Source organism: Rhinolophus ferrumequinum, chromosome 8 (assembly GCF_004115265.2).
Source record: "Rhinolophus ferrumequinum isolate MPI-CBG mRhiFer1 chromosome 8, mRhiFer1_v1.p, whole genome shotgun sequence".
NCBI lineage: Eukaryota > Metazoa > Chordata > Mammalia > Chiroptera > Rhinolophidae > Rhinolophus > Rhinolophus ferrumequinum.
In genome coordinates this window covers 37,881,028-37,898,164 of record NC_046291.1, presented here as the reverse complement: position 1 = coordinate 37,898,164, position 17,137 = coordinate 37,881,028, and the positions used below count along the sequence as shown (strand labels likewise).

Sequence of the window (17,137 nt, the reverse complement as noted above, 5' to 3'; positions counted from 1 at the left end):
GCAGAAGGACTTTGCATGGCCTCTTGTTTGTGACTGTACTGGGACTCCAAGAGGGAGATACAGTATGTACATGTCCCAACTTATGTGACCATTCGACTACTTTTTGGGGGATAATTATGTAGATCATACTGCTGAGTCACTTCATTGTACTATTTCTAGGTCCCTTACTGACTTTTTATGGGAATATGTATTCTGTGTGAGTTCATGCTCAAATAGGTCGTATGCTTTTTTACCTCTTTGTTCTGGATCTTTCTTTCATCCTGGAAACCCATCTCCACCTGTCACACCTCCACATCTTTTAACAACCCAGTTTTGTTCCCGTCTTCTCTGTCAGTCTTACCCAGATTCTTGCTCTTCTGAACTTACAAAACAGCATTTACAGTTTCACAACTTAAAAAAAGAGAAACTATTTGAAGTAGTCAAAATATTGTAACATTTGCACACCTATGCTAGTTAAATTACTGAAATTCACACAAAAGGCCATTTTCAAGATTTGTTGTCGGTTGAAGCATCACAACGCGTGTCACATTCTTCTCTCTCCCTTCACCCAGATTAACTTGCAAAAAATTTCTTCAAACATATGGCTTGTATGTATGTATGTATGTATTTGTTTTTAAAATTTTGTGTTCTTGGAATTGCACTGCATTTATATAGAAATTCTGGGAGAATTGATCAAGTTCACATTTAAACTTGTGTTTGCTCCTGGAGCCTGAATTCGGGTGGCTTTTCTAATAGAGCATGAAATAAAAACCTGTAATGGATGTCACAATTAACTTCACTTTTAAAATTATATGCAATACTTTTAGAAGTAAGGACGGATGACTTATAGTTCTTTAATGCATTCATTTTTTTTCACTCATCAAATGTTCGGGTGCCTAGTACACGCCAGGCACTGTAGTAGGCTCTGAGTCTTTAATGTGGTTTCTGCTTTCATGGAGCATTGAGGGTAGAGAAACATTGCCGAAATTAGCACAGATATTTATGATGTATTTATGAATTATGATAGCTGCTATGAAGAAAAAGGACAGGAGGCTGTGAGAATAAGAAAGGTGGGGAGAGGAGACATAGGGAGGGCCTGCCTGAGGAAATGGACACTGATGAAGCTGCCTGACGGATGAGTTGGTGCTAGAGGAAGAGAAGGGTGGAAGAGCTTTTCAGACAGTGAAAAACGGGCTCAGAAGCCCTGAGATGGGGCTCTGCTCTTAATGCTAGACTGATGGAAATTTTAATAATTGTCAATGACTTAGATCAAGTTATTACTTCTTAGTAAATCGTTATAATACTGGTATTTAAGTGTTTAAGTTATGATATATGAAAATATTTATTTTTGGTCAGTATGTTCCCCTTCCTCCTCAAATGAAACTGCCTGAGTTAAGAGAGCTGTCTCTATCGTGTGACCTGAACAGGACAGGACTACTGCCCATCTCCTAATCCCTGCTCTGCTGTCTGAGTACTGCCATTGCCCCGAGTACTGACGGCTGCTGGACACATCAGTGTCCTGGCCTCTGCACTATTGGTCTGGGCCTTGCTCCCAGGCGGGAGAAGCCCCCTTTGCCTTTGTTGGAGAGGTCCTGAGCCAGGCCACTTTTGGCTCTTCCACTGCCTCATTGCTCTTTCCCTTCTCCCTGTGGCACCTTCTCCAGACACTCACTGAGGGCTCGAGTGTGGCCAGAGGGGTGGAGGGGTCCGGTTTGAGTTACACACACCTCAGTCCTCTTAGAATCACTGTTCTTTGGTCAAGGCTTTGCACCTGGGGCAAGTGCATCTGAGCTTGGATCTCTCTTACATGGTGTTAAGTGCTTGCTTCCCTGGGAGGCAGTGTGGTTTGATGGTTATGGGCTGGGCTCTGGAGGAAGTACTGGTTTTGAAACTTGACTCTTCTGCTTGGTAGCCCATCACCTTGGGCGTGGAACTTAATCTGGCTCTGCTTCCTGTCTCTCATCTGCAAAATGCAGGTAACAGCCTTGTTTTTTGGGCTGTAGTAGAGATTAAATGCGTGAACATGTAAGTGCCTAGGATCGTGTTAGGTGCAGTGCAAGCGCTCAGTGTCAAAATGGTAGCTGCCATTCCTTCCTGAAAATATAGTCTAGGGGTTCTTCCTCCCCACTGCCAGATGCTCAGATCTGTTCAAATCTAAGCAGTGCATATAATTTATGACTTGGTATGCGGCTCCAGTTACTCCTGAAAAAATAGGTAGGAAGAAAGATGGCAAAGAAATAAATCGGAATGTTAACCATGATTGTGTTAGTATAGTAGATTGGGGTGACTTTTACTTTTACTCCTGTTATTTTCCACATTTTCTGTAATCTGGTTATGTTACAAACATAACAAAATCTTATGAAAAAAGGCCAAGCTGGCTGTTGCCCAAGTGGTTCACTAAAGTGGGGCAGAAGAGAGTGGGACCCCTGGGATCTGCCTGCTCTAATTGCATTCACAGGTGGAGTACTTTCCCTTTTATGCTTATAGTTGCAGAAATGCAACAGTATTTAAAAGTCTTCAGCAGACGTACACCCAAAAAGTTGGAGGGTGGGGATGTGATTGTGAAACTCTTTTTTTCTTTGAATGTTTGTTTTTCTATCATTATTTTCTCTTTTTGTTTCTTTCTGAGCTCCCTGAGTTGACCCCTGGCCACCTGCTCCTCAGTCTCCTTTGGTTTCCTCTTGTTCCACTCCCTCTTTAAACCCCTTCCTTTCAATACCCCATCTTTCTCCTTGCTGTCGTGCGGAAATGATGCACACACTTCTACAGTTCAAAGTGAAGAATATTTTATTTCTCATCTTTAATCGTAAAAATAAATGTAGCTTTCACCTTCAAAAATATAAATTAAGTTGCCTTTTATTTACTCACACCTAAAATGAATGAATGAATGAATGAATGAATGACCGGACGTACTAACTCAATAAACTTTGGGGGTTTGTAACCACTTAAAAGCACCACGAATTGTAGGAGATTGGGATGCTGAAAGGAAGGGAAGATTGAGTGAATGCTGAAGTTGAATTTTCCTCTTTCCCTATATTCTATGTTGGTTATCTGTGTTGGTACCATTTTGTTATGTGCCGTAATTTTTAAACTTTTCCAGAATTCTGGAAAATTACCAAAGTATGTTTTTATAAAGAAAACTTTGCCAAATCTGACACATTTCCTCAAAAGCCCGTTGATTTTAATTACTTTTTTAAAAGTTCAGTGAGCCTTCTTTTCATGCGCCTCCTCTTGTATAATTCTGAGTGGAGAAATGGACTTTCCAGCTAAGTTTGTTTTATGTATAGGAATTTACTCGTAAGCAGTGGCATTCTGTAAGTCTCAAAATGATACTGACACAGATTTCAAGGAAAGTGTGACAGAGATCTTGCCTGGTGTCAGCAGAAGAGCCGTATACTTGAGGAATATTGCTAATTTCAATGAGATTTCACAGTTAAATATAAAATCTAGTGGAGGGGTTTAAATAAGGTGATGCCTTCCTGTACCTTATTCCACCATTTATAATGTTTTACATCTCCCATCACAAATGCCTGATTTGAACGTAGCAAATACTTAGTATGAATGTTCTTTCTCTGCTGTAAGGAAGTCTAGTACCATTACAGTAAAATCTGGGTTTATAGAGTGGGTATAATTAGGATTTAGCATTTCCTTTTCAAAAGGATGCATCTGTAGGAATTCTTTAAATTAGAAACAATATACCGTATTTTGCCGTGTATAATGCACACTTTTTGCCCAAATTTGTGAGGGAAAAATAAGGATGTGCATTATGCATGGGTAGTACTAATTCCGTATTTACATAAATGTTTTTAATTATTTTATTTATGCTTATGAGTTAAAAGTGTAGAAATCAATAACGATATCTGTATGCAAAATAATACCCTGGAATACCATAATCGGTTTTGTTAAACTTACAACAAACTTGCAACAACAAAGAGTTCTTGGCCTTCTATGCTGGGTAAATATCATAAATTTACCAGTACATAAAATTTCTTGTACCTTGTATCTGTTCTTGTGTTCTGTAATTATTTGTTACATAAAATTTCTTGTACCATAATGTGTTAAAAAATAAGTGCTAAAATTCCTTTCTAATACAAAAAACAAGTACGTAAATGGAAACAAATAAAAATTTGAACTAAACATTTAAAACAAAAAAAATTTTCCCCCTGAACATTTGGGCCAAAAACATGGGTGTGCATTATACATGGGAACCCATTATACACAGTAAAATATCGTATACATCACTTTTGACCCAGGCAGTGGTTGCAGATGTTCTGTGCCCTACGCAGCTTACCAGGTTTCATCATAGACCCACGGATGTAAGCATGACCTTGCATGACATTTGTGGATGTTGCCTGTTTCATTTCATACACCAGTATGTGGAGGAGGAGAAATGGGTTGGGTTTAGCTGAGACATGCCAAGGGTTGGGCATGAGTGTTGAAGAAATAATAGTACAATTGTCAGCCCAATCTTAATACTCGTCATTTGTCCCCAATTTAAAAAACAGACAAAAAAAAAAGTTGGTAAAATGTTAAAGGAAACTTGTACCATTTTACATTCTCGAGAGGTCACCTAGAGACCGTTTCATGGACTCTAGATGGCACAGTTGACAACTTCTCTCCTCCTTGGATGGAGAAAATGCCCTTCCTTACCTAGCCGTCCGTGAGCCTATCATGCATTTGATATAGAGGCGGCTTCACGTTCTGTGATTCCGCTTCCAGCTTTACACTTGTGCTCTTGGCAGCAGCGTGTGCGTGCTGTTCTTTTCTTACCAGTACAGTTAATAACCGCGGCAGATGTTGGGAGCCTAGTTCCACAATCGTGCAGCTGTTTATGTGTCTGGTTGGATTTCTTGAAAGAATTAATCAATTTTTAGGATCTCATGCTGAGGCCTCCACATATGATAGGATTTAGAGGGAAACTTACAGGAGTTTGCATTGGATGTTGCAACAGATGTAGCATGCAGGTGGAATGGCAGCTAAAGGGAATTCTGTAGTAAAGCTTCTCATTTATCCTAAAACCAAACAATTCAGAAAGTCCAAGATTACTAGAACTCTTTTGGATATTTTGTACTACAGAATCTTCTTAAGAACATTACAGAGAGTTTGGAAAATGGAGCTGAAAAAGACACTTCTTGAGCCAACTACTTTAAAATACCAACTGTAGTCATTTTTGAATATTCCTTTCCAAGCTTTTTATATGTATAGTTTAAAATGACTGTAATCACAGCATATATATATTTTCTATATTGCTGCATACTTTTTGAAATACATTTTATAGTTCTGTATTATTCCATTGAGTTCTGTAATTTCCCTAAAGATCCCTTATGATTGGGCGTTTGGGTTGCCTCTGCCAGTTTGCTATTATTAATAAGACTGGGATGAACATTTTTGCACATACCACCTTTTCCAGGTTTTGGATGATTTTCTGACAATACATATCGAGAAGGAGGCGATTGGGCCAGAGATGGTTGTGAACATTTTGATATACCCCTCTTTGATCAGGGGGTGTACATGGTGCCTGGATTGGTGGGTCAGGGCAAGTTGGAGCCTGGGATCACTCCCAAGCTTCGGGCCCTAGTGTGGTTGGGAATGGCTGGCACAGCCAGGCTTGAAGGGGACAGGTTCCTTGAAGGGGACGGGTTCCTTGAAAGGGAAGGGTTCCTTGAAAGGGACTGGTTCCGGTTGGGATGTGGGGCCTCCAGGCAGTGGGTGAGGCTCAGCAGACCATTGACATGCAGGGCCTGGAGCTGAGGGACAAGCCAGGGCCTGAGTTTAGTGATGGAACCGCCAGCATCCAGGAATGGTCAGAGCTGTGGGTATTGTTAGGTTAGGGTTGCCCAGAGGGTTGAGTGAGAAGAGAGGAAGGTGGATAATAGAATGCCAGGAAGTGTTATTTTGTGACAAGGAGAGGAGGAAGGAAAAGCTGCTGAGGAACATAAGAAGTGATGGGAGTGAGAAGTGGATATGGAAGAAATGACCCCTTGGAAGCCAGGGCAGGAGAGAGTTTCAAGGAGGGAGCGCAGGGAGCAACAAACAGGTGGTGACATTTTATTTGAGGCTGTTTCGATGGCATGTGCTGAGCGAACTGTGGGTGCCTAGGAAGGTGGCAACTGTCAAAGGTAAGCTCTGTCAGAAACCCGAGCTGTGGAGGAAGACGGAAGTAGGTAGTTGCTGGAAGGGGTTGTCGATGGTGTATCGGTCAGCTAGGGCTGCCGTAACACTGCCACACCCACAGGGAGGCTTACGCAACAGAAACTGCTTTCCTCAGGATTCTGGAGGCTGGAAGTTCAAGGTCAGGGTATTGGTAGGTTTGTTTTCTTCAGAGGCATCTCTTCTTGGGGTGTAGGCCACCTTCTTGCTGTGTCTTCAGATGGTCATGTTGGATTGGGACCCACCGAGACGGCTTCATTTGAACTTAATCACTTCTGTGACGGCCCTTTCCAAATGCAATCACATTCTGAGATACTGGGGGTTAGAGTTTCAACATACGAATTTTGGGGGGCACAGTGAATTTGGGGGGGTGCACAGTTCAGCCCCCACCACATGGATTCTAAGCCTGATGACCCACCTGTTTCCTCCTTGCCCCGTGCTCCCTCATCCTCCACACTGTTGACCATCTGTTCCTCCTGTCACACACGTGTCCCCTGGCTTTGGTGATCGGTGCTATTCTGGTCTCACCCCTCATCTCCTGGTCTCCTGGCGTCCAGGTTCTGTAGGGTCTGGGCCTTGGCTCTCCTCTCTTCCTGGAATCACTTCTTCTACCTATTACACGTCTTCAGCTCCCTTTCAACTATGACTCAATTTCCTGTTACACCGTATTCATTCTCCCTGGCATAAAATTTGTGTCAGATTAACTATGTAGTGAATTTTATTTGATGAGAAGATGAAACCGTTTTGTAATCCTGTTCTCATGGTTGCCCGTCTCATAGTTAACAAACAGACAGCACAGCGGGGTCAATGATTTAGGTCAGTCCAGTAAAATTTATATTTGAGTTCACTTCCTATTTCACAAATTGTTTTTCTCCCTAGAGTTTGGTTTTGGGTTTCTTTCTTTTTAAGAGCCTACGTTGGTTAAAGTAAGACTGTGAATGCTTAGCTATCCTGGTAGAGTCCAGGGGCAGAATTATTTTGGCGGGTATGGTATCACTGCCTTTTTCGTCCAGGTGTGGGGTGGTTATTGTTTGTTTTTTGAGTTAAAACTATGTAGAGGTTGAGGTTATTTTATTTGATGCTGAGGAGGGAGCCTTTACATGCATGGAGTTGGTAAAAGGGTCAGGGGTCGACTTGTGAGTTGTTATAAAGTATGGTTGGTTGTTTTGGGGTCTCTGGTGTATATGTACCTGCATGGTGTTTCTCACAACAGTGTGAGGAAGTATATCAATATGATGTCTCCATAGAAGTTCATATTTTTATTGAAGAGGCTGACTATCAGATTTCTGGAAGTATATAAGTGACGGATAGAGTTACTGTTTGGCTACCTTAAATAGAAGCACCCAGATTTTGCGGGGCAACCTTGAGAGGAACATTATGTCTGTCAACAGTTTTAAAGAGGTATGTAATTTTAAAGTATGAAACTCAAATTTAGTTTTTAATAGTAACTTACGTGTTTATTCTTTCTATCTTTAAGAAGCAGCTTATTGGAATGACATGTGGTGACCTTGTACTCTTGACTGGTTGTGGGTTTGCAGTATTATTTTTGTGCTTTCTTAAATGACTTAAGCACTTCTGACTGTACATTTGGGACAGAATAAATATGGTAGTTGGATATAGTTTTGAAAAACCAACCAGATTTTTAACCTGGTAATACGATAGTACTAATTCACTCCTATAATTGTCTAGGCTCACAGCTTTAGAAAACAGTGCAGCTCTTAGTCTCCTCCAGACGTGTTCTTTTCCTGTGCAAAATAGATCAGCTCATGCCCATAAGACACTAAATGCTCAGAGTTAGGGAGTTACCCTACCCTGTAGTGTGCCCTTGAGCTTGTGGTCCTACCAGTGGAGCTAGATGTTTATCCAGACTCAACTGTGTTTATTCCCAAACCTGTTCATGCCAGTTGTACTTATTATATTTAATATAATGGCTTTGAATATATATGCAAAAAGCATTGTTGTCGCTATCAAAATTCATTGGAGTGTTTTGGAAACTCCTCGATAATGGTAAGTTTCTAAAAACGATGACATTTCATTTAGGGAGTGGCTGAGAAAACTGGAACGGATTTGGGGAATCATAAGATAAACGTATCCCCACTAATATTGTCAGTCATTCAGGATAGTGTAAGTTGTGACTGTGTAAAACGGAGAATCTTAGTGCCTCAAAGCGATATCCCGCACCCACACTGTGTGTCCATTGTAGTCAGGTGGGGGCTCTGCTTCCAGTCGCCCTCATCCTCACCTGGGGACACAGAGATGGAGCAGCACCCCCTGGAGCACTGCTGATCCCCGACTAGAGGGAAAGGCTGCTGCGAAGCCTATGTGACCCTGAGCCTGAATTCAGCAAGGCGAGGCTGTGTCATCTTTCCAGAGAGAGGCGTATCGAGCATGAGCATTTGTCGGGAATAATGCAGACCATCCCACGTTGCTTCCCAGGTGTCTTTACAACCACACTGTTCTGGAAAGAAATTAGACTTGGAGGATGATGACATGAGGATGGTTTGTAAATGAAAGACCCCTGGTACGACATGTACTCAAAGAAATGATCTCAGCACTATAGCAAAAGATTGGCAAATGTATGTTTATAGGATTTAATTTTAAAAATTATGTGTAGGTATGGGTTTTTTTTTTTTTTAATGACTTCCAACTGTAACTGGCTTCTTGAAAAACCAACCAAACTGTCAATCTTTCTGCATTTGGGTGAGAGAGCTTACATTCTGCCTAATCACTGTCTTCTAAATGTATTTTGTGCTTCTTGCTGTAAAGTTCTTTCCTGCTTAACCCCGTCCTCCTCGTCATCCTCAAAACGTCAAGGACACGTTGCACAAACGCTTCGGCTATCCTTTTCTGATCCCGCCACATCCTAATAATAGTTTCACCTTTAAACATAACCATCAGTCTCTATGTTCCTCTGTTTGAGGTGACTCACGTGCCTATGTGAGCGCTTGTTTTATTGCTCTTAAGTACTTTCTGTCCCCAGCTAGATTGCTAATGCCTGGGAAGCAGTAGATGCATCTCGCATTCTTCCCTGTCCCAGTGCCTGTGTGTATACCAGGCTCACAGGTCAGAGCAGTAGGCTGTGAATACAACAGGACAGTGTGCTTAATCATATAATACACTTCTGGGTGGAAGCTTGAGGCCGCTCGTCCCTAGTTAGCCACAGGATATTGACCTACTTTTCCCTTCTTATCTGTGTGCAAAATATTTGTTGTACTTTGTGTGTTCTCCCTGTCACAACGAATGTTTGTCTCTCCCTTTCTCGTGAACCGAGTGCTAAAGTGCTAGTTAAATCGGTGGAGAAGAAAAGTTGGTAAGCAGTTTTAATTTCTAAACTAGGGGGCTTTATAATCCTGACATTTAAAGAGATCGCTGTAGTTTTTATATCGCTCTCCATCTCTACCTACTGACCGATTGAGAGACATGATTAAGGGTGGGATTAAAAATGTTAAGTTTTTATACCTTTTAATTTGATGATTAACAATGTAATGAGGTAGTATTTTGAAAACCTGTTTGTTTTTGGTAAACTACTTGTAGACGGAAATGAACTTTCTTCATCAGGCGTATACAGTGTAGTTCACTATTGAATATTTTATTTCTTACTAAAACTTCGCTTGGGAAAATTTATTGTATGGTTCTATACATGGTCAAACTGATTAACTTTAAAAATTGATTTTTACAGGTTGTGTACTCTATTCAAGGGAAAAAAATGTGTGTGTGTGTGTGTGTGTGTGTGTGTGTGTGTGAGAAGGGGAGCATTTGTATGTATATATCCTTACATAAATATATGAAATAATCTCTGTAGCCTACAGAACTTTTGGATATTAACAGAATTATTATTCAAATTTAGTTAACATTTGTAAATTTAAATTTGGTAGACAAATTTTTGTAAACATTTTAATCGGTGACTTAAAAGGTTTTTTTAGCGATGGCATGCCTTATAAGTGATTTGCTGTATAGTGTGTCTTTTAGTTCTTCATAAATACTTGAGAATATATTTAGAGATATGTATAGCTTACATAAGATATGGTACATTTGATTTTAAATTCAATAATGCTTCTAATATTAGAAAAACTAGGCAAAAAGTGACCCAGAAAAATACTTCCAAATTCTAATGATTGTTGATTTCGTCAGCGTAAATGAAGTAGCCCACTGTGTTTTAGCTATTTTCTTTCAGAATTCTTTTTAAATGACAAACTCGTGTTGCCTTCTCAGTTTACGTTATCAGTATTTTTTTGTGTGAATATCTTAGCTAGTTTTGTTTGATCAATTCTCAAGTAATACACATTCGTAAAATCCTAATGTAAATGTGTAAACATCTCTGATTACATAGTGTATTAGACCTGATTTTAGTGGCTGACTGCTTGAGGAAGCTTCTGAATTTTTGTTATTCTAAAGAATTTTTCTTAACCACAAGTAGAAAGGCATTACTGAAGATCCACTGTTGAGTAATGCGTATTTTTCTCATCTTTTCCTCTATGAGTTTCTTCATTTGTAATTCCAGATCCCTTTTTGCTTTCATAACTGGATGAATTTATCAAAATAGCCAATGCCATTTTGCAACTGACCATGTAGTTGTAAACACACAGCAAACAGGGTCACATGTGTCTCAGTACCTTTACTTTTCGATCGTCCTGTGGATTCTGTGCATTTCTGTCAGTGCTTTGTATGGTTAGACCCTTAATACATTATTTTTTTTCCCTGGTGAGGTCAGAATAAAGAGAGCTGCTTTCCTTTGCCTCTGAGTAAATGTCATTGGGAAAGATTCTTGGGGACTGGCATTTTTTGTTTTTAACATTCTATACAACCAGACCCAGGATGCATGCTCACCCAAAAGGAAGGAATTCAGTCTTTCCCGAGTTGAGCTTTTCATGTTGAATCAACATGATGGAAGCTGGGACAGGATCTTAGGAGATGATGCATTCAACCCCTTTGCGGGGCAACTGAGACTCAGACCTGGTAATGTGCTCAAGGTCTCCCTATGAGCTAGCTGCCGAGCTGAGTCTGCAACTTGGATCTTTTGGCTCCTGGAGCCACTGTGGTAGTCGTGCTAACCTCTGTGGTCTGGTGCAGAATGCAACAGCTGATGTTTCCCTGTGAGACATAACTTGCTTCCTTACCCCAAAGGACAAAAAGAGTGCACTAAATTCAGTATATTTCCCTGCACTCTCACTGAAAAGAGCCTGAGTGATGGGAAGGTGCCTTTCTAAAAGAAGGTACTTCTGCCCTGGTGTATGTATCCTGGGCTCTTTTATGTGAGCGTCGTTGTTCAGCCAAAAACCAATCCATAGGGGCCCCCCAAACTGATGGGTACAAGAAACCCTATGTGAGTGCCCACCAGGTGCAAATCACTGTACTTTTGATCACGAGGGAGTACCTTGAGTGATTGGAGGGTCTGATCAAGTATAAAGAGAACAGAGAGAAGGACTCTACAAGCAGGGGAAAAGGGCAAGGGTCAGGAGGGCTTTGGTCAGGATATTAGTATATGGCACGAGATTGGGACTCTCTGATTCACAAGTCAATTCATTTGAAAGGGAAGTTGGTTTTCCCCTGGTGGCTATATTCTAGTTAATGATCACTGATCGAATCTGGTTGTCTGTGCACTGGCCAGGAACAGTCAGAGCTGTCGGGTGTTACAGTCGAGTGGGTTTACGTTCATCAAGGGGTTCCAGGGTCTTGGGTTTGCCAATCTAAACACATTCGACTTCATGGAATTTTAAAAAATCTGTCTTGAGGGAACAAATTGAGAAGTCTATGGGTTATAATTAGCACGTTCCACATCCCAATTAACAGCTGAGTTTGTGTTTCTGGCTATAACGTGGTTTATAGTTTTTGGCTACCTTGTCCCACAGGACCTCATAGGCCTTTTCAGACGTTAGCTCATTAAATAATTCTCCTAACATCCAGAATGAGTAGGATAGTGGGACCATAGGTTTCCCCCGAAAACTAGGACTGCTTGCTGTTCATTCTAGACCTTCTAGGATTTTGGCTGGTGAAAGGTGCCAAGCCTGTGCGGGGTGGAGCTGGCGGGGAGGTGGAGAGGGAGGGCTGGGGGTGGCTTTCAGACCCAGTCTTGGGGGTAGGTGTCATTCTCTGAAGTTGTTCTGCACTTTGGCTGTTGTTCCTGCCATGACTCAGCAAAGCCTCCTCCAGGAAGTGATGGTGGGGACGGTGATGTTGGCTGCATTTCCTCCTCAGGGTACTGAACCCCATGGAATGTCTGTTGCAAATGAAACAACTCTAGGTTATCTACCTGGACACCTGCTGGAAGACAACTCTCACAAGAAGAGTCGGGGAGCTCTTCAGAATCAGAAGCAGAAATGGCATTGGGAAGAGCCGAGCCATCTAGTGAGAACCTGCTGTGAGTTAGGGCTTTGCTCTCTCTGTCAGCCTGCATAATAGTCCTAATAATGGAATGGATGTTGTCATCCCCGAGTTTTTAGATCAGAAATTCAAGTTCCAGAGAGAATTCTTTTGGAATCGAGCCTGGGCCTGTGATCCAAGTCCTGTGCTGGGACAGATCAAAAGGGAATTCTCAGCTGTGGTAAACTCTTCCTACAAAATTTCTGTAGAAAGTTCCTCTTTCCCAATGTAGAAGTAAAGCTTCTCCTTAAACTGGGGGTATTGTGAAGAGTTTGGCGACTTAGGAATTAGATTGAAGGGCGTGTATAATATAATAAGTGTGAAAAACCACTCGCAGACTAGTCTCGAAAGCTTCCTCCTTGCCCTGGTTCTTCCAGAAACCAGATGTGCAACACCTCGGGTCCATTTCTCTTTGTCTTAAAGGTTTTGCCTGGGCTCCTAAGACATTTTGGTCATGCATCAGAAAGGATAGTTTGCAGCTTGTAATCCAAAACCTTCAATGTTGTCATAGCAGCCACAGTTATTTTTGACTCAAAAATCCTTCTAATTAGTCTAGATAATGTATTTGTCATTTCTACAGTTAGAAAAAACATTTTTTTTTACCTGTCACTTTATGAATTGTGAAGTCCTAGATGCTATCTTTTAAATCGTTAATAATTGGTCTGTGCCTGGGATTGAAGGCAGCTTAGCTCCTGCTTGATGAACTAGCCTTTCCATAGCCAGACAGAAGCAAACCTTGATATTGACACATGGTGGTGCTTGGCCCCTCTCTGCCTACGCAGAGACCCTTTGGGGTGATAATCAGAATGTTAAATTAATTACCCTTTCTATTCACAGGGCTTTGTAAGATTGGAGTCTGCTTTATGGTTTATGGGTTTCCATTTGCTTTTAGCTGTTTGTTTTTCACTCCCAGTTCAAATGTATTCCATTTTGTCATTGCCTGATAATTTAATGTCCTGCGTGTTACTCAGAATTTGAACACAAGGCAACGACTTACTGTATGGAAATTGCCCAGTAGTTGGGCCCGTTTTTTACCCCCTAATCAAAGATTCTAACAAAAGGCTTCCTGCCAGCAGTCCATTAAATACTCTTAACAAAAAGCTTTAGAGGAGTGGGGTGGAAGGCTCAGTATGTAGTAACTTTAATCATGGAATAAAGGATTGGACAATCAGATAACCATACTTTGTGAAGTAAATGCCATGGCTTCTCTAAGGAAGTGTGTTGATGGGAACAAAAATCAGCATCACCAGAGCCTTTTCACAAATGCATGGCAGGGTCCACTTCTTATGCACTGGGGAGCCCTGAAAAGTACCCCATGGGGTTCTGTGTGGCCCACCAGCCCCATCTCCTTTGAAAACCATGCTGTTTGAGTAAATTGTCCTAAAGAATACAGTGCTCATTCTACTTGCCCGTTAGGTTGATAAATACCGAGGCGGTGTCTTGCCCTTTGATTTCTAACCTGACTCTTTCCTGATCTTTCATGTTCTTGGTGTATCATCTAAGGCGTTCTAATTGTTCTTTGCCACTTGTGACCCGGATAGGAAGGGTGGCGAGGATGGAAACAGTACTGCAAGGAAGAATGGGCCGTGTCTTTGTAAGGTGCCTCCATTCATTTGCTCTCCACACCAGAGTCCTGTGTGCCAGGCAATGGGGTCTTTGCACATGGAGAACTCAAGCCTTCTCCAGGGGAGTAGGAGACAAGCAAAGTAACAGTTGTACTGGAGGTGTACTGGCTTGCTCAGAGCATGCTGCCCTCGAGAAGTGGCTACTCACACTGGTTTATGTCAGGGGGGATTCATTTAGGACAAGAAGCTCAGCTGAACCTCTTGAGGACCTACAACTAGAACCCCTCGCAGGGTCTAAAGCAGCTTTTCTGTCTGCCTCATGAGGTTTGTCATCGCTGCTTCTCTCTGTCCATGTGCTTCATACTTCTCCTCAGACTGGCTTCCTCGGCTAGCGCCCGGCAAGGCTTCCTTGAATGATACACCCTTTCCCTTGGATGTTCATGAACTTCCGGCCCAGTGCACAGACAGCCGTCTGACTATCGTCTCTGGGTCCTAATTTCAGATCTTTGTAAGCAGTCAGTTATGGCCTGGTTGGAGGAGCTGTTGGAAGCTTTGGCATATTTGTGTGTCATGTGAGGTTTGCCTTAGGGTGGGGGCACTTTGCCAGGGAGAGATGAGACTGAAGAAGAAGGCTATCGAGTCAGGTTGTGCAGTCATGTGATCTCCGATAAGGAATTTTTATTGTGGTAAAGTATACGTAACATCACATTTGCCGTACCATTTTAACTTTTTTAAATGTACACTTAAGTGGAATTAAGTACATTCAGATTATTGTGCAACCATCACCACCATCTCTCTTCTGAACTTTTTCATCTTAAAGTGAAACTCTGTACCCATTAAACAACTTCCTGTTCCCTCTCCTCTAGCCCCCGATGACCACCATTCTACCGTGTTTCCCCGAAAATAAGACCTACTCCGAAAATAAGTCTCAGTTAAGATTGTCAGCCAGACGGACACATTTAGTACATTATGACGATGTTCCAGAAGATGACATGACTGTATTTGAAGAAATGTAGATTGTTGTACATGAAAAAATAAGACATCCCCTGAAAATACGCCCTAATGCGTCTTTTGGAGCAAAAATGAATATAAGACCCGGTCTTATTTTTGGGGAAACATGGTATGTCTTTATGAATTTGATTATTCTAGTACCTCATACAAGTGGGTTCATACATATTTGTCCTTTTGTGACTGGATTATTTCAGTTCGCGTATTGTCTGAGTTCCATGTTGTAGCATGTGTCAGAATTTCCTTTTTAAGGTCGACTAATATTCCATAGTGTTTGTGTATCACGTTTTGTTTATCCATTCATTCATTGATGGATTTTTCAGTTGCTTCTGCCTTTTGACCATTGTGAATAATGCTGCTTTGAACACAGGTGTACAAATACCTGTTTGAATTCCTGCTTTCATGCCCTAAAGTAGAATTACTGGGTCATGGAAATTCTGTTTCTTTTTTTTCTTTCTTTTTTTTCTTTTTGAGGATCTGCTAAGGGATTTGATTATTGGCTTAAAGACACTGGAGAGAGAGATAATGAAGGATTTAGGGCTTACCTGATCAGACTGTGATTTAGAAAGGCAACTTGGGTAGTGTGGTCCAGGGATGGAGAGGGAGCGAGGGAGAGGGCTGGTCGAGGCTGTGGTGGCCAGACAAGGCAGAGACCACTTTGAAAGCTGTTGCTTCCCTGGTGAGAAATGATGAAAGCTGAGCTAGGGCAGTCCCTGGGGAAGGGATGGATGTGGGAGTGATTAAGGTGGTACGATCAATGAGAAAGATTGGCGAAAGATTGGCGGTGGGAGGAGGAAGTAAGAGACAGGTAGGTAGAGGCCAAGGATGAGAAAATGGGTCACTTGTGACTTTTTGGAATTTAGGGGGAATAACAAGGTGGTGGTTTTATTTTTTATTTATTGTATTGTGGTATGGGGTGGTAAATGATGGAAGTTTTGAACATGTATTCAGATGTTAGACACAGCCATGTAGTAGAGATGATTGGTAGGCAGGTTGATTGGTAGGCAGGATGATTGGTTGATAATATGGGTTGCTAATTTGGGAGAGGAGGTAAGGTAAGGAACAAAGGGGCAGATGGCCATGCGGTTTGGCTGAATTTAAAAGTGTTGAGGATAGTGTTGGTGTAACCACATGGTCTCACAGCTCTGGATCTATTTCCTTTTCCTACCTTGAGGCAGAAATATATACATCAAAATTTATAAATCCAGAAATCACGGCCAGTTTCATTGGTGAATAAAAATCAGGTTTCGTAAGGAGTAATGAATTCAAAAGGACTTAAAGTATGAGTGTGTTGAATTTGGCTTATGTTCTTTATACTCATCTGCATTTTCTGATCTTTTTTCCTGTAGTGAACACATATTGCGCTTCATCATTAAAAAGATCATTTGAAATTTCAAAAATTGCTTATTTTCTTATCTTTGACTCTCTCACTGGACTGCGATCTCCAAGGGGGTGGATTGGGGAGGGGGAAGTACAATGGTGATTCAGTGTGTCCTTAGCACTTAACACAGTATCAGAGACCAGGAGGGCTCATTGGAAATGATGGTTGAACTGAATTGAACGGAAATTTAATCCAACTGCTCTCTAAGATGAGATTCCGTGCTATTTTAAAAGATGTAGGAAGGAAATTCCAGTTTTTCACAGTCACTTAGCTCATTATATTAGGTACTGAACCACGTCCTATAGACTTGGACCCTCTTTTGCCTTTGTTTTGCCATCGGGATTTGCTGAGATTTATTTTGTTCATGAAGTCTTGCCACATGGTCCCTGTTTTCTTACTTAAATGTGTTTCTCATGTTATTCTTAAAAGCATTAGTGATCTCTTTGGGAGCCAAATAGCTCAATTCTGTTTTCCTGTCCTTTGTTGATAATATTATGTTTTTAGAGGAAAGGATCCAAGTGACTTGAAGCTGCAGTCATTATTCTGCCTTCTGGTCAGGAAGGGGCCTACTGAAGAACCAACTAACCCATGAACCAACTAACCCACCCACCCTTGGCAGCTGTGAGAATGTGCATTATTGAATGACTCATTTGTCAATTGTAAATTTGCATACTTGTTTTCCCTTTGTATTTCT

General features: G+C 41.4%; 1 protein-coding gene across 4 annotated transcripts in view; it reads left to right on the top strand.

Moving 5' to 3' along the window:
- Positions 1-17,137, top strand: part of MYO1B (myosin IB) — a 171,668-nt gene that overhangs the window by 7,618 nt on the left and 146,913 nt on the right. The window contains exon 1 of one of the 4 annotated variants that reach the window (XM_033112278.1): positions 9,227-9,439. The exons of the other annotated variants lie outside the window; for them this stretch is intronic. The gene's annotated coding sequence lies outside the window, so the exon portion shown is untranslated. Of the gene's footprint in view, positions 1-9,226; positions 9,440-17,137 lie in introns of those variants that run through there. 4 annotated transcript variants of the gene reach the window in all.